This window comes from Loxodonta africana, chromosome 18 (assembly GCF_030014295.1).
Source record: "Loxodonta africana isolate mLoxAfr1 chromosome 18, mLoxAfr1.hap2, whole genome shotgun sequence".
Classification (NCBI taxonomy): Eukaryota; Metazoa; Chordata; class Mammalia; order Proboscidea; family Elephantidae; genus Loxodonta; species Loxodonta africana.
Genome location: NC_087359.1, coordinates 16,408,992 through 16,432,851, shown reverse-complemented (window position 1 = coordinate 16,432,851; position 23,860 = coordinate 16,408,992). Strand labels below are relative to the sequence as shown.

The 23,860-nt window shown below is 48.6% G+C and overlaps 2 long non-coding RNA genes and 4 other non-coding genes across 10 annotated transcripts; 5 read left to right on the top strand and 1 right to left on the bottom strand.

The window, feature by feature from the left end:
• Positions 1-151: 151 nt before the first annotated feature.
• Positions 152-16,417, bottom strand: LOC111752608 (uncharacterized). 3 transcript variants are annotated; one of them, XR_010318290.1, is made up of 4 exons: positions 16,354-16,417; positions 7,080-7,356; positions 5,832-6,028; positions 152-719 (listed from the first exon to the last, which is right to left on the bottom strand). It is a non-coding gene; the product is annotated as an uncharacterized LOC111752608 (long non-coding RNA). The 3 variants fall into 3 exon arrangements; XR_010318289.1 differs by lacking the exon at positions 7,080-7,356; XR_010318291.1 differs by lacking the exons at positions 5,832-6,028; positions 7,080-7,356.
• A 70-nt stretch (positions 16,418-16,487) lies between these two features.
• Positions 16,488-23,675, top strand: LOC104846540 (uncharacterized). Of its 3 annotated transcripts, XR_010318288.1 has the most exons (8): positions 16,488-16,925; positions 17,067-17,243; positions 17,828-17,923; positions 18,581-18,678; positions 19,194-19,284; positions 20,996-21,154; positions 22,427-22,563; positions 23,269-23,675. It is a non-coding gene; the product is annotated as an uncharacterized LOC104846540 (long non-coding RNA). The 3 variants fall into 3 exon arrangements; XR_010318286.1 differs by having other exon boundaries at positions 16,489-16,925; positions 22,427-23,675; XR_010318287.1 differs by lacking the exon at positions 22,427-22,563 and having other exon boundaries at positions 16,490-16,925.
• Positions 17,672-17,748, top strand: LOC135228148 (small nucleolar RNA R38). The gene has a single exon (XR_010318478.1). It is a non-coding gene; the product is annotated as a small nucleolar RNA R38 (small nucleolar RNA).
• LOC111752627 (small nucleolar RNA R38) lies at positions 18,423-18,499 on the top strand. The gene has a single exon (XR_002787520.2). It is a non-coding gene; the product is annotated as a small nucleolar RNA R38 (small nucleolar RNA).
• On the top strand, positions 19,035-19,111 carry LOC111752625 (small nucleolar RNA R38). The gene has a single exon (XR_002787518.1). It is a non-coding gene; the product is annotated as a small nucleolar RNA R38 (small nucleolar RNA).
• Positions 20,805-20,884, top strand: LOC111752626 (small nucleolar RNA R38). The gene has a single exon (XR_002787519.1). It is a non-coding gene; the product is annotated as a small nucleolar RNA R38 (small nucleolar RNA).
• Positions 23,676-23,860: the final 185 nt, after the last annotated feature.

The following is a 23,860-nucleotide window of genomic DNA, read 5'->3' as shown; positions in this document are numbered from 1 at the left end:
AGACTAGGAAGAAAGACCTGGAGGTCTAGTTATGAAAAAAAGATCAGCCAGTGAAAACTTTATGGATATAGCAGCAGAACATTGTCTGATAGAATGCTGGAAGACGAGCTGCTCAGGTTGGCGACGACAGGCTCAAACATAGCAACAAGTGTGAGGATGGCACAGGACTGGGCATTTAATTCTGCTACACAGACAGTCGCTATGAGTGGGAACCAAACGGATGGCACCTACCAACTGCTCAGTAAATGTGAACTATTCTGGCTGCAGTGTTATACGTCATTAGTGTTTTATTCAGCTCTTTTACTTCATCATGTCTTCCTTTAGCTTCAGCTACTCTACATTCAAGAGCAAGTTTCTCTTCTGTCTTATTAATAACCTTTGCTTTCTTCACGTATGATGTCCTTGATGTCATCCCATAACTCGTCTGGTCTTCTGTCCATTAGTGTTCAATGTATCAAACCTGTACTTGAAATGGTCTCTAAATTCAGGTGGGATATGCTCAAGGTCGTACTTTGACTCACATGGACTTGTTTTAATTTTCTTCAGCTTCAACTTGAACTTACATAGGAGCAACAATGGTCTGTTCCACAGCTGGCCCCTGGTGTTGTTCTGACAGATGATATTGAGCTTCTCCATTGTCTCTTTCCATGGATGTAGTCGATTTGATTCCTGTGTATTCTGTCTGATGACGTTCATGTGTATAGTTGCTGTTCATGTTGCTGAAAAAAAGAGATTTGCAATGAATAAGTTGTTGGTTTTACAAAATTCTAACATGCAATCTCCCATGTCCTTTCTATCACCAAGCCCATATTTTTTAACTACTGATCCTTCTCTGTTTCTAACTTTTGAATTCCAATTACCAGTAATTATAAATGCATCTTGGTTGTCTGACCAATTTCTGACTGCAGAAGTCAGTAAAAATCTCCAAGTTCTTCATCTTTGGCATTAGTGGTTGGTGTGTAAATTTGAATGAGGGATATCATTGCTGATGTCAGGTTTATCTTGGCTGAAAACAGAGAATACCAGAAAGATATTTACCTGTGTTTTATTGACTATGCAAAGGCATTTGACTGTGTGGATCATAACAAATTATGGATAACATTGTGAAGAGTGGGAATTCCAGAACACTTAATTGTGCTCATGTGGAGCCTTTACATAGATCAGGAGGCAGTTGTTCAAACGGGACAAGGGGATACCGCATGATTTAAAATCAGAAAAGGTGTGCATCAGGGTTGCATCCTTTCATCATACTTATTCAATCTGTATGCTGAGCAAATAATCCGAGAAGCTGGATTATATGAAGAAGAACGGGGCATCAAGATTGGAGGAAGACTCATTAACAACCTGCGTTATGCAGATGACACAACCTTGTTTGCTGAAAGTGAAGGGGACTCGAAGCACTTACTAATGAAGATCAAAGACCACAGCCTTTAGTATGGATTACACCTCAACATAAAGAAAGCAAAAATCCTCACAACTGGACCAATGAGCAACATCACGATAAACGGAGAAAAGACTGAAGTTATTAAGGATTTCGCTTTACTTAGATACACAATCAATGCCCCTTTACTTAGATACACAATCAATTTTAAATCAAGCAGCAGTCAGGAAATCAAATGACATATTTCATTGGGCAAATCTGCTGCAAAAGACCTACTTAAACTATTAAAAAGCAAAGATGTCACTTTGAAGACTAAGGTGCGCCTGACCCAAGCCATGGTGTTTTCAATCGCCTCACATGTATGCGAAAGCTGGATGAGAAATAAGGAAGGCCCAAGAAGAACTGACGCCTTTGAATTATGGTGTTGGTGAAGAATACTGAATATACCATGGACCGCCAGAAGAATGAACAAATCTGTTGTGGAAGAAGTACACCCAGAATGCTCCTTAGAAGTGAGGATGGTGAGACTTTGCCTCATGTACTTCAGACATGTATCTGGAGGGACCAGTCCCTGGATAAGGACATCATGCTTGGTAGAGGGTTAGCAAAAAAGGGGAATGTCAACGAGATGGATTGACACAGGGGCTGCAACAATGGGCTCAAACATAGTAATGATTGTGAGGATGGCATAGGACCAGGCAGTGTTTCATTCTGTTGTATATACGGTCGCTATGAGTCAGAACCGATTTGATGGCACCTAAAAACGTTTTATTCTTTCCCAGAAGACCAAACCAAACCCATTGCCATTGAGTCGATTCTGACTATAGTGACCCTATAGGACAGAGTAGAAGTTCCCCATAGAATTTCCAAGGAGCATCTGGTGGATTCGAACTGCCAACTTTTCCATTAGTAGCCAAGCTCTTAACCACTACACCACCTTGGAAGTCTCCATAAGCCTGGAGGGTTGGCAGAACAAGTGTCTTTTCTGTTGTTGATGGTTGGAGGAAATGAAAGAGCAGGGAGGTTTGAGTGACTAGTTCATGGCCGTCTGTCCAGTTTGTTGCAGGTATCAGGTCCCTGGCTTCCAAGCAACTCGTCTCCCCTACAAGAAATGGGCCTGGACCTCCCATCAAGGAGGAAAGGCCAAATCTGGGGACCATCTGGCCAAGCCTAGCTGGTGTGGCCTGGCCAGAAGGAAGCAGCTTGCCTATTAACTCCTTGGGACCCAGTTACTTGGAAAAATTGTCCTCACATCAAGGAGCTGCCTGCCGGTAGGGGCTTCCTACAGAGGGCTACCCTGGGGCAGTTCCACAGTCATAGATTCCAACTGGTTCCTTTGGTGCTCCTGCCCCTCAATATTGGAGTGAGTTGCTAGGCATGGGGGTGGAGGAAGAAGAGAGCCGGAAATGCTGGAGGGTCACCCCTTTGCATCCCCTGACTCCAGTGCTTTGCTCCTTTTAGGGAGAAAGAGCCTCTGAAGTAAGCCTTCATCTCTTCAGGTGGAGCTAAGCCCCGGGGGCAGGTAAGGCAGGGCCAGGAGCCGGGAGGGCAGAGGGCAAGACTGGGATAAGGAGGCAACAGCTATGGAAGACCTGGCCACGTGGGGGCAGAGCAGGGTGCCCTCAGCTCTTGAGGTCAGTGATGGAGGTTAGGAGTACAGGGTGGGCCCCTTTATTTACCATGTACCTTGAGCCTGAATGTTCCAGGCCACAGGGCAAGGGTTCATTCTCCTTACAAAGTCAGGTGTGGTCTTGAGCACATTCCAGACTGGGGTTGAGGGCAGTGCTCTGGGGTGGTCTCTGAAATAGAAGCCCTTCTGTTGTTTGGCATGGGAGAGTGTGACAACCTCTTGTGGTTTTCTGTTTCAGCTCAAGTCCCCCCAGGAGGACACTGTGGTGGCAGAAACAGCAATGAGAGAGAGAATGGGAAGACACAGCAGGTGAGAAGGTAGACTCCTCCCTTTACCCCATGGGCCTGCCCGTCTTCACTTCTCCTGGCTGGGGCTGGCAGGAGAGCCGAGCTGTGCCCATTCTAGCACTGAGCCCCTTTCCTTAGCATCCTTGGAGGCTCCTCTAAGGGATGGGGCCTGAGAAGGCCCCAGGGGAGGAACTCAGTGAGATCCATCAGCTAACTCTGAGGCACTCCAGCAGTCCCCGGGCTGGAGGCAGGTGCGAGGAGGAAGCCCGGAGACTCTAGAAACAGCCTATAGCTGTAGCTCAGTCTGCTAAATACGGACTTCCCATCCATTCTCTAATTTCATCCTCACCATAACCCATGAGACTGGTCATCTCCACATTTTATAAACAAGGAAACACTTAAGAGAGGTGAAATCATTTGTCAGTGTCACTGAGCTTGTAAGTGGACGACACATAGCTCCCATCTAGGCTCCAGAGTCCACGCGCATGACCACCATGGCGCCCAGCCTCCTGAAACCTATGCGCAAGTCTGTAGCTGCCTGGTGGAAGCAGGGGTTTACTGGCCTGGCCCTTATGAAACCTCAGCAGGTGGCCCAGCCCTCCCCCGAGCCCCCAGAGCTCATCCTGTCACTGGCTGCTCTGCCGAGATTGTCAGCAAGAGATGCCAGCTGGATCTGTAACATGTCTGCCTGCATCTGGGTGGAAGCAACTGACAGCTTGTCTTCTGAACATATTTTCTGTGTGTGTGTGTGAGCATGTGCACACACGTGCCAGCGCTCCAAATGGGGGAGGGAAGAGGCCTGACACTTGTTTTTGTCAGTTTGCTGACTGCTCAGTAAAGGCGCTGCCTCCCCTGCCCCCAGCTGCTCTGCCATTTCTCCCTTGGCACAATCCCGCCTGATCCTGAGCAGAAGTAAAAGCAGATTTCCGCTTCTGCTTCCCGAGATCCCCGCAGGCCCTACAGGCAGCTGCTCCCGATAGTCTCAGGAGCCATTCATCTTCAAAGTCCTCCAACACACCGGTGCACGGCTCTCCTGGCTGGCCCCTGCCCTTGAGGCAGCTGGAGATGGAAGCGTTCTCTCTGGAGAGCGACGCCAGGCTGCCTCTGCTCCAGATCTGCAGGGAGGGAAGGAGGCGGCAGGAGGGGGAACCCGCTCAGGAGCGCCGGGAAGCTGCATCCTGCTGCCTGCCTACCTACCTGCCCGCTGGCCCGCCCAGGGCGGGCTGTGGTGCTGAAGAGAAGCCTGGCTCCCCAGGCATTCACAGGCAGTTCTGTGGGAGCCAGACAGTCACTGTCTGAGAAAGTCAGGCAGGCAGGAGGCAGGGGGGACAGGTCTTGCCAGGGGAAGCAGCCCGTGCTTGTCACCATGTCAGAACCTGGCGGCCCACCTGGCGAGGACCATGAGTTTGTGACCACCTGTCTCAGCTCCCTCAGCCTGTTGTTCTCCTGAGAGAGGCCTCAGCCTTCCTGGTAACAGGACCATTGGGCTGAGGGCCGGGGCACTGTCCCTGGGACCCCGTCTGTGTCCCTGATCCTATCTTGCAGTCATTCTCTGATCTGTTTGCCATGCTTCTGTCACCTCATCCTTGCTGCTGTTCTCTGCCAGTTCTGACTGCCTGCTTCCTCCCCCTGGTCTGTGGCAGTGCCAGGCCAAGGTCACCTCCCTGGACTGGGGCTGGCTTCCGGCCCAGACGGACATCTCCAGGGCTACAACCCTTGTCAGTGCTGTTCTAGGAACCTGTTCTGAAGATGGTGGCTCCTCCAGGGATTAGTTTCCAGATGAAGGGAGGGAAAGACAGAGAAGGGGCTGCTGGAGACAGGTGAGGCGGCCGCCTGGACCCTGGCGGCTGGTGGGCCGTGTGGGCAGGGTGGGAGGCCCCTTCCTCAGGGTGCAGACTGCTTTGGTGGGAGCAGGTTGTTCACACCTCCCCACATGCCCATCCATGCGCCTCTCCTCCCGGTCCTCTCTCGCCCCAGGCTCTCAGCATGGTCTGCACATTTGCAGCTCCTGCTGCAGAAAGTTGCCTCCCTCAGCCCAGAACTCCGCTACCGAAGACTGGCCGGCGCCCAGGTGCCCCTTTGTTGCCCACTCTCTCCCGTTGCAGGGGTAGTGTGAAGCCCATGGTGACAGCAGGGTTTGGGGAGTCACTTAAATCCTATGACAGTATCCCCAGAAAGTCCCAGGCCTTCTCTCCTCCCGTGCCCTTGGAAGGAGTTGCTGCTTGGAACGGGAGCAAAGATGTCAGGGGCTGGGAGAGAGGGTGTGAAGGGGGACTAGCCAGCCAGTGGAGGCAGAGAGCTGGGTCTCCTTCCTCCAGGCCCAAGGTGCTGGCTGTAGGAAATAAGAATCGAGGAGCAAGGAGTCCAGAGCCAGAGCGCCTGTCTGAATCGACTCTACCACCTTTCCTATTCTGTGGTCTTGGGTGGGTTCCTGAACGTCTCTGTGGCTCAGTTTCCTCATCTGTAAAATGGAGGAGTACCTATCTCAGAAAATTGTTTTAAGGGTTAATTAGGTAGCATGATAAGTGCCTACCTCGCTTAGTAAGTGCTCGATATAGTGAGCTAGTATGCTTATTGGGCACTGTCAACTATGGAACCCTGGTAGGTTTAGAAGAGCTGACGAGCCATCGCCTTCCCACGCCTCCTGTCTGCTGTCTCCCCACATACACAGAAGCTGGGCAATCGGCATCTCTGATCTCTGGACCGGAGACAGGAGGGCTGAGAGAGGACCTGCAGGGAGAGAGAGGAGGAAGATTGGGGTTCCCTGAGAGCACTGTCCTGCCTCCTCTGCGCCCAGGCCCTCCCCTGCTCTGTGTCTTGAGTGAGTCTCAGCTCATGGAGGAGACAGGAGGTGGCTGCCCTCATGCTTTTCCATCCTGTCTGAATGTCCCTTTCACGGCTGCTAGGAGCCTGAGTGACAGGGGCAAGGGTGCCGGAGCTACGGGTGGCCAGGGACAGCAGCAGGAGCAGGGCGATGCTGTCATCTGCTCCTTCTGTGGCGGAGAGTGGGGTTGCTGCCAGTCTCCCCCGGCGATTGGAACATGACCAGAGAACCAATGATGGTGGGGGCAGGGAAGTGGCATAGCAGCTGCAGCAGCTGCCCGGCCTCCCCGGGGTGCAGATGTGCACACAGGACAGATGTGCGCACAGGACAGTCTGGCTCAGAGCACACAGCAGAGGCCCCCAATCTGAGGCCTGCATGGCATGAGAGAGGCACACACCACAGGCCCTCAGTTGCCAGGGTTCCTCAGTGGGCGCTTCTCCATTGCGAAGAAGCCCAAGACCTTGAGCTAGAGGAAGAAATGCTTCTTTGGGAGTCTGGAAAGGAGAAGGCAAAGCGACGTACACTGAGGTTTACATTAGCGCAACGATAACGACACTCATACTGCTACTAGCAATGGTTAATGTGGTAGTTATGTGCTAAGCACCGTGCGAAGGGCTTTGTTTACATGCATTGTCTCGGCTAAGGGGCCATAACTGTTGCTATTCTCATTGACCCAATAAGGAAAGTGAAGTTCACAGAAGTGCAACAGCTGCTCAAGGTCCCTTGTGGCCAGCAGCGAGGCCAGAACCTGCACCTGGAGACCTGAGTCCAGAGCTGGTGACACCATTCCAGCAGGGAAGACCCCAGCCTGAGAGCTGGGCTTGCAAGCCGTCTCCAAGGGCACAGGAACGCGAGCTGGAGGGGCCTGGTCCCGTGGCTTGTCCCATCTACTCTCTCTTCAGAACTCATCATTTCAGGGGAGACCAGACTCTGGGCCCTCAAAAGGCGAACGCTCACCTGCGGTTGAGGGCGTAAAGAGCTGCCTCTCCAGGTTTTATCAGTGGCCAGGATGCGCTGCCCCAAAGTCAATGCCAGATCAGGTGGTGTCACTTAGTCACTGAGGCCACCACTCCACCCTCAATCAGGGGCAGAGCCCTGGGGAGTGGAGAGGGTAGTGACTGGTAGCCCAGAGAGAGAAAGGAGTTTGGGGAGGAAGGCTTTTTTGTGTTTGCAGGAGGAGGGTGTGGGGCTTCGGACCCAGGAGGTGCCTTCCAGAGGTGTCCACTGGCTTGAGCTAAAAAAAAAAAAAGCAAGCCCTAGTACCTAGCAAAATCCGCCAGGCGCTCCCTGGAAACTCTATGGGGGCAGTTCTGCTCTGTCCTCTAGGGTCGCCATGAGTCCGCAGCGACTCGACGGCAGTGGTTAGTACCTAGCAGCTACAGACCCGCTCTGTGGGATACATGCGCCCCCTAGTGGGGAGTGAGGCTAAAGGGTGGATGTGGAGAAAATAAAAATAAAAAGATTAGCAAACTACAAAGCTGTGAGCCTAGGTTGGAACGGCCAGTCCTGTCCATCCGTGAAAACATACACACACGTGCACACACGCACACGCCATTTAATACCACATGCACAGGCAGAAGCTATTGGAGCTAAGCATTAACAGAAATCATTTAATTTTACATCTGCTCGATTATTTAACAAGCATGTCTTGGGAGTCTACAATGGACGAACACTGTTAAGTGCTAGGAGTGATACAGGGATGAGGGAGACAATCCCTGTCCAGCTGACTGGCACAACAGAATGACCCTGGCAGAGGAATCCCAGACTGCCAGCTCAGCCACTGCCTGGTCACGTGACCTTCCTTCCTTTCTCTGGACCTGTTTCCCCATCCAGTAAACATGTGTTGAACCCACAGGATGTAAAGGAAGCGACCATCCTCAGGAAGAGAACTGTCAAGCAAGCGAAGGAGATGGACCAGATGACCTCTAGCGGCCCCACAGATTCTCCCAATTAAGAGGCTATAGTGGATGGTGTCTGGAGCTGCTAACAGATTTACTGGCTCAGCAAACGTGCAGTGTCTGCGTGCCAGGCACGGTGACTACAGAGATGGGTTAAGACCGTCCTGCCACAACAAACAGAAAATTGAACAACGTATAAGGCACGGACACTTGACAGCAGGCCACACCTAGCCGGTGACCCCTACAATTGCCGCAGCTTCTGCCTGGACACAGCTCCCTGCCTTCTGTGCGGGAAAGGGATGCCCAAGGGGACCTCGGCAGTCTTGCTAAGTGAAGAAGACAAACTTACAGTTCCAGACAGTGTGGTAGTCTTAAGGACATACATACAAACCAATGGAATCCCAAAACAGATGCGGCTAGGTAATCCAATGGCGAAAAGGTGAGTCTTTTCAACAGGGCCCAAAAAGCAGTAACCGTAAAACAAATATTGGTAGGTTGGACTTTATCAAAATGAAACTTCTGCTCTTGGAAAGACTGAGAGAAAATATTTGCCAAACATACATCTGAGAAGGAGCTTGTATTCAGAATATACAAAAAAACCTTTTGCAATTCAATAAGAAAACAACCTACTTAAAAAAGAGGAAAACGTTTTTTTTTTTTTAATTCTGCTTTAGGTGAAACTTTCATCATTATGAGTCTCCACAGCAATGGGCTTTTTTGTTTAGGTCAAACTTTACAGAGCAAATTAGTTTCTCATTCAACAATTTCTACCCAAATTGTTTTGTGACATTGGTTACAATGCCCACGATGTGTCAGCACCCTCCCCTTCTACACTCCAATTCCCCGTTTCCATCCGCCCATTTTTCCTGTCCCTTCCTGCCTTCTCATTACTGCTTTTGGGTAGGCGTTGCCCTTTTGGTCTCGTATACTTGATTGAATTAAGAAGCACATTCCTCACATGTTTGTTTTATAGATCTAGCTAATCTTTGGCTCAAGGATGAACTTCGGAAGTGGCTTCAGTTCTGAGTTAGCAGGGTGTGCAGGGGCCATAGTCCCAGGGGTTCCTCCAGTCTCTGTCTGACCAGTAAGTCTGGTCTTTTTTTGTGTGTGAATTTGAATTTTGTTCTACATTTTTCTCCTGCTCTCTCTGGGACCTTCTGTTGTGATCCCTGTCAGTGAGATTGGTGGTGGTAGCTGGGCACTATCTAGTTCTTCTGGGCTCAGGCTGCTGGAGGCTGTGGTACCTGTGGTCCATTGATCCTTTGGACTAATATTGACAGAAAAGGTTTTAATAGTCATTTCATAAAAAAAAAAAAAAAATACACACGTGGCCAATAAGCACATGGAAAGATGCTCCACATCTTTAGTCATCAGGGATGTGTAATTCACAACCACTATACATATAAGGGTCGCTATGAGTCGTAATAGACTCAACGGCACTGGGTTGGTTTACTGGGTTATACATCCACTAGAATAGTTAGGATTAAAAAGACAGACCATAGTAAGTGTTGGCAAGGATGTAGAACAACTGTGAGGCTCGTACATTGCTGGCAGAAGTATGAAATGTTACACCCACTTGGGAAAACAGTTTGGCCATTTCTCATAAAGTTATCCATGAGGAATGAAAAGTTAGGTCCACAAAAAGATCTGTATAAAATTGTTCACAGCAGTTTTATTAATTATAGCTCCAAACTGGAAACCCAAATACTCATCGACATGTGACTAGATAAACTAATTATGGTTTATTCATTCAACGGAATAACACTCAGCAATTAAAAGGAATGAACTACTGATATAAGCCAGGTCTCTGGGTGGAGCAAATAGTTTGCTCTCGGCAACTAACCAAAAGGTTGGCGGTTTGAATCCACCCAGCAATGCCGAAGAAAGGCCTAGCAAAACAACACTGGGTTAACTGAGACAAGCTAGACACATGCAGAGTACCTACTGTATGATTCCATTGATATGAAATTCTAGTGCAAGCAAAACTAATCTACAGTGACAGAACCAGAGACTGATGGTTGCCTGGGGTCAGGTTTAGATACAGAGAGTGCCTGTAAAAGGGTACAGAAGGAACTTTTTGGGGTGATGAAAATGTTTGCAAACTTGATTGGGGTTGTGGATACATGGGTGTATACTTTTATTGAACTGTACATTTAAAATGGATACATTTTATGGCATGTAAATTATACCTCAAGTTGACATAAAGTGCTTAAAAAATTTTTCAGGAATGAAGACCTGACCTTTGTCTTGCTCATGGCCTAGAGGAAAACCATGCAAGTGAATCATCATAAAACGGTGAAATGAGTGTTATGAGAAGTATGTTCAACGTTTTAAGAGCTTCTCTTCACTGAGCGCTGACCTGTGGCAGGCCCAGTGCTAAGTGCCTTGCATACACAATCTTACACAGTCCTGCGAGGCTGGGATGCGCATCCTCACCCTCATTTTACAGCTAAGAAGGTGAGCCTTAGATTGAGATCAAGTGATCTGCCCGAGACTACTCCGCTACAGTCAGCAGTGCAGGGGCCGTAACCCAGGTCTGCCTGACTGCAAAGCACAGACTCTCTTCTGGTTCTTCCGTTCCCATTCATCTGGTTTCCCTGTCCCCTGACATTCTCATCTTTGTTTTAAAGTAATTATTGACTTTTTGGTCTCACAGAGGTGATTTTTTTTTTTTTTAAAGGAGAGAAGTATTTAAGTCCATTTTAAAGTAATAACTTTATTAGTGGCATCAGCTCTGTCCAACAGGCAAGTGAAATGTGTTGCTCTTTCTCCTCGGCACTGCTGGTAAGCACAGAGAAGAACCCAGCCCGACTCCAAGGAGGTCTACTCGCATCCAGTCAGGTACCTGTTGTTACACTTCTCCTCCTCCAGAAAGCTAAAGCTGCACTCAATGACCCCAGATTTCTGCTGGACAGGATTTACGCCACTGTGTCAGGGTTCTGAGGAATCTCAGGAAAAAAATTCCACCGTTTTCATCACGGGCTTTCCATCTGGATGAACTGAAAATACCAGGGTTAGCAAAAAACGATCCTCACTCATGGTGTATTTTTTCAGGAAACATAGCTTAGTGACTGGAAACCCTAATGGCATAGTGGTTAAGAGCTACGGCTGCTAACCAAAAGGTCGGCAGTTCAAATCCACCAGCCACTCCTTGGAAACCCTAGGGGGTAGTTCTACTCTGTCCTATAGGGTTGCTATGAGTCAGAATCAACTTGACGGCAACAGGTTAGCATAGTGGTTAAGCCCATAAATTTTTAAGCTGGGTTGTCTGAATTCAGATCTCAACGCTTCCACTTACTATTTACTTGACCCTCTCTGCACTTCAGCGGCAAAATGGGGCGGATAATGACAGGTCTGTTGTGAGAGTCCGGTGAGAGCGCATATCGAAGGGGCTAAGAACAGCGCCTCATGCTGAGTAAACACTTAGCAGATGTTAGCTGTTACTACTTCAGAGAGGTAATTCGCACTCATCAGTTCATTTTCTTTACTTTGCCATGTCCTAGCTCATACTTCCAGGGAAAATGTCAGTCACTTCGGACAGAATCACTTAAGATGGTTTGACTCTAACAGAACATTCAACTTAAAATGGCTTGAACAATAAGATGATTTATTTTTAAAGTTAACCTTTTTTATTTCCGTATAATTGTAGAAACAGCAGCCTGCCACCTGACCTGCAGATTTTGGGATTTGGCAGCTCCCGCAGTTCTGTGAGCCAGCGGCCTGCTGTCTGACCTGACGATTTTGGGCTCATCAGCTCCTGCAACCACTGAGTTGGAAGAAGCCTCCAGCCTGACGTCTGACCCATGGATTTGGGGACTTGCCAGCCTCCACAACTGCGTGATCCATTTCCTTGAATTAAATCTCTCTCTATATATTTACATTTATACACATTTCACTCGTTTTGCTCCTCTAGAGAATCCATGCAGCTAAGAGATTTCTTTTTTAATTGAAACTAAGATGGCATTGCTCTTAAGATGCAGCCCACATTCAGAAATATTAAAATGTAAAAAAAGGTCTCCAAATCAAAATGAGAAGTGCGAAAGTAGGCAGCTTGGCGACTGGTTATTTCAGCAATTCAGCAGCCATCTTCAAGGACTCATTTCTTCTTTCTACTTTGCCAGCTACAGACCTTTGGCTCCTGCTTCGAAGCAAGCCTCACGGGTGCAAGATGGCTGCAGCGGCCTCAAGCATCACATCTTCACAGTGTCCCAAAACCAGGGAGAGGCTGCTCCTTCGCTGGCCTCTTTATAAAAACAAGAAAACTTTCCCAAAGTTTCCTGGCAGACTTGCTCTTAGGTTTCCTTGGCTATAATTGCATCATAGATTCTTTCCTCAAACAATTCCCGGCAAAGGGAATAGATTCATCATGTGTGATGCAGACTAATCAAGATTCTTCCCTTGGGCCTGGGGAGGGACTTGCCTCCCTGAAGCACACGGCTGCCCAATAGCTGCACAGAATCTAGGTTCTGCTCGTAAGACGGAGGAAGGATGGCTGCTGGCTTGGCAACAAACAGCTCCCGCCATGAGGATGAACTTCCTGTGAAATCACTGGGGCAACCGCTCTAAAAGTAAGCAGCCAACTACTTGGGATATTACCTACCCTCCTTCACATTTTTATTAATAGAGTGAGATTCTTTTCCAGGTTAAGAAATTAACTTCGATATCCCAGAGTCTCTATTTTCTATGACTGTGAGTTTCGGATACCATGTCTTAAATTCTACCGGTGAATGGAAGACCATGAGCTGACTGCCCTAACACAGCAGGCCCATCTACCTAGACTGTCCCTTTGCACTCAGAGCCTGGGTCTCTAAACAGCCGGGAACTCCTGCCCTGTTCAGCTTGTGATCTGCTTCTGTCACTTAACAGTAATTGTGTGACTCTTTCTTTCCCTGTCAATAAATACAGAGCTGCACTTGCTGTGTGGAATGGCCATATAGTAATTCCACTGTACGTACAACTCAAGTGTACTAGGCCTCACCACTAATGAGTGCAGACAAGATCAGAAAACATGGACGCTTCAGTCTCCACACTGTGGAGCCCAGGCCTGCTCATTCAGGATTTGGAGGGCCTCTGCTTTGCAGTCTCCCCAGTTATCTGTGGATTGCCTAAGCACTGTGCTCATACGTGCTTAGGCACAAGGCTTTTTAGGGTATTTTGCTCCAGCCTCTTGGCCCCTGCCTGGCTGCCCACAGCACCTGCATCCACCCTGGGTCTGCAGCTGTTCCCCTGAGCACAGCCGGGCTCTGCAGGTGAAGTTGTGCGCTGTTGGGTGCCACAGGGCCACTGTGGCCTACGCGGAGTGAGGAGCTATGAAGACTGGTCCTCACTGCACACTGAGTACCAACAAGTCAGGGCCGAAGATAGCCCTGTTGGAGCCCACAGCCTTTCACCAGTCAGCTCCTGCAGGTGATGAAAATGTTCTAAATCTTGCCTGGGGTTGAGGTTACGTGGGTGTATACATTCAGTGTACATTTAAAATGCATGCAGAAAAGCTGACTTAAAAAAAAAACAAAAAACCCAAGAATGAAGCCCTGATCCTTGTCGTGGTCATGACCTTGTGGAAAAGCCAGACATGCAAGCAAATAATCAAAAAACAGTGAAATGAGTGTTACAAGAAGTATGTTCAACGTTATAAGAGCTTCTCCTCACTGAGTGCTGACCTGCGTCAGCCACAGTGCTAAGTGCTTTGCACCACAATCTTACACAGTCCTGCGAGGCTGGGATGCGCATCCTCACCCTCTTTTTACAGCTAAGAAACTAATACCCTCACCCAACTCTTCCTTCCATAGAGTGGCTCAAAACTGTGGAACCCTTCACCCCTGAAACCAAAAGCCCCCATGAATATCAACTTATATATGTGATGCAATATCATTTAGTGATGAAAGCCAGATCCTAAAGGCTAGGATCAAATCCTGAGTCCACCAGTTACCAGATCTGTGGACTTGAGCAAGTTACCTACTCTTTCAACACGCTTCCATTTCCTCATCTCTGATGTGAGGGTAGTCATGGTAGTTCACAGTGCAGTTGTGAGGACTAAATGGGTTGATATGTTTAAAGCATGCAGGAAGTCCTATGAAGTAATGGCTCTCATTATTTTGCCTCTAGCAGGTCATCTGCCCAGCCGTTTCACAAACAACTTCTGGGAAATGCCACACTTACAATTCTCAAACGAAAGGAACTTAGTTTTCAGGAAGATAACACATTCTTTTAGTATTATACAAAATAATTTGTCTTCCAAGGTCAGACAGAGAAAGCTAAGGGTCCGTTTCATAAGCTAGAAGTTACCACTAGGTGAGTGAATGATTATTTGCTGAGCACTTGCCGTGAGCAGAGGCAGAATACCAAACTGGGCACTGCTGGAAACTTAAAAAAACCAGAAGACACTTCTCTTGATCACAACCAAATAAGAGAGATAAACATAAACAAATGTGGTAACTCGAAAACAGCTTTCTGCAACATAAAACCAAACTCCTTGACGTCAAGTTGATTCCGACCCACGGCAACCCTAGAGGACAGAGTAGAACTGCCCTGTAGGGTTTCCAAGGAGTGGCTGGTGGATTTGAACTGCTGACCTTTTGGTTAGCAGCCAAATCATTTAACCACTGCACCACCAGGTCTCCATAAATTAGCTTTCCAAACCGGAAAGGACCGTAGTCGGCAGGATACAAACCTGCGGGGGGTAAATCCCTACAGATTTCTAGTCTTACAACATATTCCACATAAAAAAACCAAACTCATTTCCGTTGAGTGGATTCTGACTCATAGCAACCCCCGAAGACAAAGTAGAACTGCCCCATAGGGTTTCCAAGGCAGTAATCTTCCCAAGGGCTCCTGGTGGTACAGTGGTTGAAAGCTTGGGTGCTAACCAAAAGATCAGCACTTCAAATCCCCCAGCTGCTCCTTGGAAACCCTATGGGGCAGTTCTACTCTGCACTATAGGGTCACTATGAGTTGGAATGAACTTGACAGCCATGGATCAGTTTAATCTTTAGAGGAGCAGATCGCCAGGTCTTTTTCCTGCTGAGCTGCTGGGTGGGTCCGAACCACCAACCTTTTGGTTAGCAGCCAAGTGCTTAACCATAGCACCACTAGGGCTCTCTAAATCTGTTGCCATGGAGTAGATTCTGACTCACAGTGACCCTGTAGAACTGCCCCATAGGGTTTCCAAGGCCATGATCTTTATGGAAGCAAGCGAACTGCCACATCTTTCTCCTGCAGCGCAGCTGGTGGGTTCGAACCTCCAACCTTTCAGTTAGCTGCCCAGCACATTAACCATGTGCCCCACCAGGGACTTCCAGTTTGTGGTCCAAACCCATCGCTGGCAGGTTCAAACCGCTGTAGCAGCTGAGCGCTTAACCACTGCGCGACCAGGGCTCCTATATCGCATATAACTCTAGTTTCCGTGGAGCCGATTCCGACTCATAGTGACCCTATAGGACAGAGCAGAACTGCCCCACAGAGTTTCCAAGAAGCGCCTGATGGATTCGAACTGACGACCTTTTGGTTAGCAGTGGTAGCACTTAACCACTGGGCCACCAGGGTTTCCACAATATTACATATAAAAAAAAATTACATATAAAGAGTGATATAATCCAGACAAAATGCCACTTGCCACAGGGAGATCACGGTTAGAGGGGTGATGAGAATGGGGAGGGAGTAATGCTGAAAACGCTCTGTGGACTTGCAAATTTAAACTCATTTCCAAATACATGTCAATTCTAGCCCTGAGTCTAGTTCTTTTGTCCTATTATTGCAAAAATGAAGGCAAATAGGTAGTCTGGAAAGTAACACTCACAAAGTAGCAGTGGGTGTTACATCATTCTGTTCTCATAATTTAATTTGCTGCTTTTTCCCCTCTTAGGAATTAAAAACACACGGCACCGGGTCCCTGAGGTGCGAGGCTCCCACCCCGCCTTCAGGGTCGTTCAGGTCCGCCTTGGGGTCAACGCGCTCCCGGGCGCCCTCTGCCGCCCGCCACGGGCCGCCACAGCCTCGCCTCTCTTAAAAGTAGCCGAGGGGGACGCTGAACAATTTTCTCGCCACCACCCTTCCGCTCACTAACCCGACCGACCACCCCAAACGACCCCTCCTCGACCCAAATAGAATCCACAAAGATCCGACAACGAAATTCAGCCGGGCCTTCGCTTCCTCATCGGCCCCCTCCCCCTCGAAACTTCTACGCCTCCCCAGGACCAATCTCGCCCAGGGCCAATCTCCAATCAGCAGCTAAATGACTCTCGGGCTGAGGCGAACCTCTGTCTTCGCTTTCTAACGTCCGCAGCCCTTCACAGTCCCCAGATTCTCAGCATCCCTTGGGGTGGCCATCGTCTTACCCCGGCCGGGAGTCCTCTTAAAGAAGCGGCAGCCCTCGGCGGCGGACTGTTTTGAACTGCATTTCCCATCAGGCCTCCTTAATATCGCGAGAGCTACTACGAGACTGCCGGAAAGACTTCCGCGCAGGCGCAGTCTCGCGTTCTTTTTGCGGCCCGCCGCGTGGCTGGGAGTCATGGCGGCGGCGGGTAGGCTCAGTCTTAGGGCGGCGGTAAGGCTGCGGAGATGGGAAATGGGATCGCCCTTGACACGGCGCTAATCCACTTGCCTTCTCAGAGCCTCCTCTTCCTCAGAGGAGAAATGGTGGCGATAAGGCCGATCTTCCCCCTCCTAGGTAACTGGGAGAATTAATGAGATACTGGATGAGAAAACGCGGCCCAGGCGTCGAGGGCTGATGTTATGTGGAGGCAGGGAGCGAGCTCAAGTCCGTCTCTGACGCCAAAGAGCCCCTTTTGGGAGACGGGCTGCAGCCTGTGCGATCCCCTGTGCCTCCTGTGTGCTGTCTACCCTGGCCGCCCAGTGGGCGAACGATCTGAGAGTGCAGTTTTTCATGCAGCATCGGGAGTCTTAACAGGTGACTGTTGCCTTGAGGACAAGCCCCAACCGTTAGCTTTTCTGTAATTCTACAGATAGGAGTTGGTGGGACAGTGGACCTTTCTTACAATCGGTAGTTTTACAGCGAGGCTTAACGTGCTCATTTTTTTCATCTCCACAGGCCTTTTTTTGGCATCTGAAGAGATGGGGAGAAGCAGAGCTGCGGGTTAAAAATAATGGAGAAACCCTGAAAATGAGTACGAATGGGTGCCCCTGGACCTGGGTGGTCACCAAAAATGAGGAACTAGAGCTGGCGTGAAGGCCTGTCGTAAATATCTACCTCATACTTTGTTCAGAAGTAAGTTCAAGTCTCCAAATACGTGTTCACAGACAAATCAAGTTAGGGATGTGTAACAAAACTGCCAGAATCTTAGCATCCACAGAACGCTAATTCTTTTAATGGTAAAAATGGGAAGGGTTTGTCCCAGTGTAGTTTGGGGCCACCTAGGGTCCCTGGGTGGCGCAGACAGGTAAGCATTGGCCTACTAGCAGGCCTGGTGATCTCCTTCTGAAAGGTTGCAGCGGTGACAACTTTATGGAGCAATTCTGCTCTGTAACACAGTTGCCATGAGTTGGAATTGGCGGCTAAATTGACCCACTGATGGAAAAAATGGGTTCTTGGGTGTCGTTGTTTGAAACAAAAATTGATGCCACCCTGTAAGAGCTGAAAGGGACATTTGGGAATTAAGTCTTGGTTTGCGGATATTTAGAAATGTTTGTTACTGGCTGAGCTGAAGATGATTGAAGTTATCCCTGTCTGAAACGACTTCTTTTGTGAGGAGTTCTGACTCTCTGAGGCTCAGCTTTTTAATACCAGTCTTGAGAATGAGCACATCAAGGTTGTTCTGCAGAGTGAGGTTTGTTATCCTTTTTCTGTTTTAGTTAAAGTTGCTGACGGTGGCTCTGAAAAAGCCACATGAAAACCATCACCTTAAGATGTTGAGTATAAGAAGCTTCGTGGTAAAATACCTGTAGACGGTAAGATTTTGAGCTCTTTCCCAGGTTTGCATAGGTTAGGGTCCTTTTAGGAGTCCCTGGGTAGTGCAGTCAGCTGAGCACTTGGCAATAACCGAAAGGTTGATGGTTTAAACCCACGCAGAGGTGCCTTGGAAGACGGGCCTGGCAATCTGCTTCAGAAAGGACACAGCCTTGAAAACTTTATGGAGCAGTCCTACTATGTAACACGGGGTTGCCGTGAGTCGGAATTGACAGCAACGTGTTTTTGGTTGTCACCCTGGTGTCACAGTGGTGAAGAGCTCGGCTGCTAGCCAAAAGGTCAGCAGTTCGAATCCACCACCTACTCCTTGGAAACCCTATGGGGCAGTTGTACTCTGTCCTATAGGGTTGCTATGAGTTAGAATCGACTCTACGGCAAGGGGTTCGGTTTGAAACAAAATGGATGCCACCCTGTAGAGCTGAAAGAGGTGCTTGGAAAATAAGTCTTGGTTTGCTGGGATTTAGAAATGTTTGTTACTGGTTGAGCTGAGGATGATTGAAGTTATCCCTGTCTGAAACGACTTCATTTGTGAGGAGTTCTGACTTGCTGAGGCTCAGCTTTTTGATACCAACCTTGAGAATAAGCACTTCAAGGTCATTTCTGTAGAGTGAAGCTTGTTATCCTTATTTCTCTTTTAGGTTAAATGTGCTGACTGTGGACTTTGAGAAATTCACATGAAAACTGTCACCTTAAGACGTTGAATATAAGGAGCTTCGTGATAAAATACCTGTAGATGGTAAGATTTTGAGCTCTTTCACAGGTTTAGATAGGTTAGGGTCCCTTTAAGAGGCCCTGGGTGGTGCAGAGAGTTAAGCATGTGGCTCCTAACTGAAAGGTCGGTAGTGGTTTAAACCCACCCTGGAGCTACCTTGGAAGACAGGCCTGATGATCTGCTTCTGAAAGGACACAGCCTTGAGAACTTTATGGAACAATTCTACTCTGTAACGCAGGGTTGCCATGAGTCAGAATTGATGGCAGCAGGTTTTTGGGTGTCACTGTTTGAAACAAAAATGGATGGCACTCCATAGAGCTGAAAGGGACATTTGGAAATTAAATCTTGGTTTGTGGGGATTTAGAAATGTTTGTTATTGGTTGAGCCAAGGATGATTGAAGTTATCCCTGTCTGAAATGACTTCATTTGTGAGGAGTTCTGACTTGCTGAGGCTCAGCTTTTTGATAACAAATCTCTAGAATAAATACCTCAAGGTCATTTCTGTAGAGCGAAGCTTGTTATCCTTATTTCTCTTTTAGGTTAAAGGTGCTGACTATGGACTTTGAAAAATTCACATGAAAACCTTCACCTCAAGATGTTGAGTATAAGGAGCTTCGTGATAAAATACCTGTAGGTGGTAAGATTTTGACCTCTTCCATAGGTTAGGGTCCCTTTAGGAGTCCCTGGGTGGTGCAGATGGTTAAGCCCTTGGCCACTAACCGAAAGGTTAGAAGGTTGAACATACCCAGGGGCACCTCGAGAAAAGGGCAAGGCTTAGAGGGTTCACTTGCCCAAAGTTACACAGCTGATTAATGCCAAAAGGTGGGGTTGAACCCAGATCTGTGTGAAGTCTGGCTCATTTTGGCTGTCTGTAAATAAGCTGGGCTCTCCATCGTAGTCATGGCTGTGTAGTCAACTGGGAACCCCCCCAGCCCCAACATTTGGCAGTGTTTGGAGACTTTCTTGGTTGTCATAACTGGAGGGGGGTTGTTACTGGTATTTAGTGGGTGCTGCGAAATATCCTACAATGTATACGACAGTCCCCGCAACAAAGAATTCTCCACCCAAAGTGGCAGTGGATCCAAGGTTAAGAGCCCCTGTATTAGACCAGCTCCAGAGATCTGGGTTCTGCTCACGGCTCTGTTAGCAAATAACCACACCAGAGCCTTAGCTTGTTTTGTAAAATGGGGATGATGGATTGAGTTTAAAAAATCTGTTGACTTCAAGTAGATTCCAATTTATAGCAACTTTGTAAGACAGAGTAGAACTGCCCCATAGCGTTTCTGAGGAGCGGCTGGTAGATAAAATCTGTCAACTTTTTGGTTAGTAGCCGTAGCTCTTAACCTCTGTGACACCAGGGCTCCCTTGGATTGGGTTAGTGGCTTCCAAACCTGGCTACACGTCAGAACCACATTTCTGGGCCCCACCTCCTTGGAGCCTTGGGGGAGAATGGCTCTGAAGCAGGGCCACTCCAAGAGCAGACGTGTAGGGACGATCAGATGACCTGATCTGCTTTTAGCGTGAGGATTCCATTACAGCAAGATTACAGTGCTGGCAGTTTTTAAGTAGCTCTCATGGCAGATCTATAATCCTCTGTCTTAAAAACCTGAAGGCCACATGTTTGGTCTGCCCTGCAGGGTATTTTTGTGCACAGGTGAGTGAAGAAGTGACCTTGTATGACGTCACTAGTTCTTGGCAGCAGCGACTGTTTGTGCGGCTGGTCGTCAGCAGGCTGGCAGAGATGATGAGAACTGCACCGTCGGGCATTTTCCTGACACCCTGGAGCGCGCGTACTCGTGGCTTCCAGGTGCTCTGTGCCGAGTGGCCCCATCTGAAGGGCAGGGAACTGTGGCTGTGCCAGGTCTTTCGCCCTTGAGGAATTGTGTAGTCTAATAAAGTAGGCAAGATTGAGAGTTTTCATGAGGAAAGTAAAGCAAAATTTGAGTAAAGAAAATAGTTTGCATGTAGTTTGGCTGCTAACCAAAAGGATTGCTGTTCAAATCCACCAGCAGCTCTTTGGAAACCTTATAGGGCAGAGCTACTCTGTCTTATAGGGTCGCTCGCTGTGAGTTGGAATTGATGGCAGTGGGTTTTTTGTTTGTTTTTGGCACTGAGGATGCCAGTACTGTGGGCTGGCAGGTTGGTGGGAGCTGAGTTGATGATGATACGAAGTTATCCCTGTCTGAAGACAGAGGTGTTTGTGTGTGGAGCTTGGCTTTCTGAAGCTCAGTTGCACACGTTTGTTTTTAGGAAATTCAGGCACGATCTTAAAGAGTTACTTGAGAGTTATCTGAATGGATCTTGAGTAGATTTTTCTTTTTTAACTTCTGTTTCTCGCCAGGTGCAGTTTGGGCCACCACTTCTGAGGATGAACCGCATCCCTCAGGAGGAGAAGCAACTAGCTGCAGTAGGGTCTGCCACCCTGGGCTGGGAGCTGAGCACTGAGACTGGAGCTGAGCCAGATGTTGCTCCTGTGCGGAAGCAGAGAGGGTCCAAACAGGCATGGGTGGAGCGTTCCTTTTTTTTTTTTTTTTTAACTTTTATTAAGCTTCAAGTGAACGTTTACAATTCCAATCAGTCTGTCACATATAAGTTTACATACATCTTACTCCCTACTCCCACTTGCTCTCCCCTTCTTGAGTCAGCCCTTTCAGTCTCTCCTTTCGTGACAATTTTGCCGGCTTCTCTCTCTCTCTATCCTCCCATCCCCCCTCCAGACAAGAGTTGCCAACACAATCTCAAGTGTCCACCTGATATAATTAGCTCACTCTTCATCAGTGTCTCTCTCCCACCCGCTGACCAGTCCCTTTCATGTCTGATGAGTTGTCTTCGGGGATGGTTCCTGTCCTGTGCCGACAGAAGGTCTGGGGACCATGGCCACCAGGATTCCTCTAGTCTCAGTCAGACCATTAAGTTTGGTCTTCTTATGAGAATTTGGGGTCTGCATCCCACTGATCACCTGCTCCCTCAGGGGTCCTCTGCTGTGCTCCCTGTCAGGGCAGTCATCGATTGTGGCTGGGCACCAACTAGTTCTTCTGGTCTCAGGATGATGTAGGTCTCTGGTTCATGTGGCCCTTTCTGTCTCTTGGGCTCTTAGTTGTCGTGTGGCCTTGGTGTTCTTCATTTTCCTTTGCTCCAGGTGGGTTGAGACCAATTGATGCATCTTAGATGGCTGCTTGTCAGCATTTAAGACCCCAGACGCCACATTTCAAAGTGGGATGCAGAATGATTTCATAATAGAATTATTTTGGAGCATTCCTTTTGTCTTTCCCTGCCCTGGCCTTGGGATTTATGCCGAGTGGCAAGGAGACCTTGAGTTGGGCTTGTTTTCTGTGCCAGGTTTGCCCGAGGCAAGTGAGATAATGCCTGTGATTTGTAAGCTTTGTGTTTACATCTGTTCCTAAGAAGCCATAGCTTGTGTTGTTTAGCTACTTCTGTCTGAAAATCGTGACTGAGGGAGAGTAATCCATCCAGAGGGTTAAGGGTCAGGCCCTGCACTCTTAAAAAAAGTCCAGGCTCTCTAAGGGGTCAAATTGAATGGACTCCCACGAGAATTGTAAATCCCCGGTTGAGTGCATCATTCATCTGAAATTTGGAAACCAGTGCGTGGCTGCCCTCTTGTCATGCTCCAGGCCCCTAATTTTTAGCTCTGAGGGCATAGGCTATGTGCAGTGGTGGGCAGGGAACCCTAGGAGATGGCAGAAATGGTGGGTGACCAGGCTCTGGTTTATGCTGTTGTTGTGGAATGAAGGGTGTTTGTTTCACATTGCAGGGAAACGAATGAGCTCTTGGAAGCTGAGATGGGAACGTGGAATGTAGGCCAGCTGTCGTGGTGAAGGTGCCCGTGACCCTCTGACCCCCACCTCAGGAGAAGGTGCCGTGGTGTTGGCAGAGCGATTCAGTTGCCAGGTGCTTTGTTACTGCACAGGGAGCTCTCCTGAGAAATGTCTGGCTCTGCTGGCGCGGGGCTGCTCCTAAACAGGAGCATGTGAACAGCCAAGTGGCACTTGGAGGGCTCTGGCTTTGTTTCCATGTAAATGCCAGGCCTGAGACGGGCACAGAAAGATGGCTGTCTTTTCTCCTGAAGTTGTGGGGCGTGTGCCCACTCTAAGGTCACAGTTTCTGTTCGATCACCAGGGGGCTGTGTTTGGGCCAAGCTTTCATGAGCTTGAAAACTGGCCCCAGCAGCTTCCTGCCTGCAAGTGAAACAAAGTGGAAGGGCATACCAACAGTGAGAAAATCTGCTTCCCCGGTTCCCCTCTACTACTGAGTAGACTTGACTGCTCACAGATGCCTCATCAACCTTTAGGTTTGACTTTAAGGCTTTGCATCTCGAGGGGCTCTGCGGGAGACCTGTCAGGGCTCCCTCAGCACTGGCTCCTACAGGCTGCATTGTGGAGCCACCCTGGGATGGCACCAGCTTGCTCTGAGGCCACGTGATGGTGCCTGGACTGTGGGCCCCTCTCCCTAGCGGAGGCATATGCGTCACACAGGATTGGTTGGAATGGGTGCTCCTAAACTGCCCTTTCCCCTAACTCCATCATCCTTTGCATTCAGCTTTCAGCTTTGAATCAGTTGACCATTATTTCAAATTGTTGTTCTTCGGCTTTACAGGTCGTGGCCTCACTTTGGACTGTGTGCCCCTTTGTGCTGTGACTCCAGGCACAGGACTTGTGCTCCTGGCCTCAGACCTGTTCACAGAGGTGACCGATACAGCTCTGCTACTAACAGCCAGAGGAAAAGGGAGAATCATTCAGGAGCTCTGTGTGCTTCATTTTCAGAAGTAGCCAAGGAGTTCAGCAGTGAGATCCCAGAAAGCCATTGGCAGGTAGTGAGATAAGGGCCTAGCTGGGTGTGTTCTCACAGGTGGGGAGGACAGGGGGATTGTAAATGGAGGCTCAGGAGTTACCACATATGTACTCTGTTGGAAGAAGGCTGTAGGGGGAACAGGTGCTCAGCCTAGAGAAACATTTCTGGAGTGGATTTTGAAACACAAATAAAAGTTTTTTTTTTTAACCTGACTTACTAGCATAGTGGTTTTCAGGCTCTGCCGGAGGTTCTCAGCAAGAGCATTATATCTTGCGAGTCAGCACACAGATTTCTTGTCGTGAGTGAAGTTTCACAGAACACTTAATCCCAGTTCCACAGAATATAATCTGATGTTGTGTTTTGCCGTTGAGTCAGCCCCAACTCATGGCAACCTGTG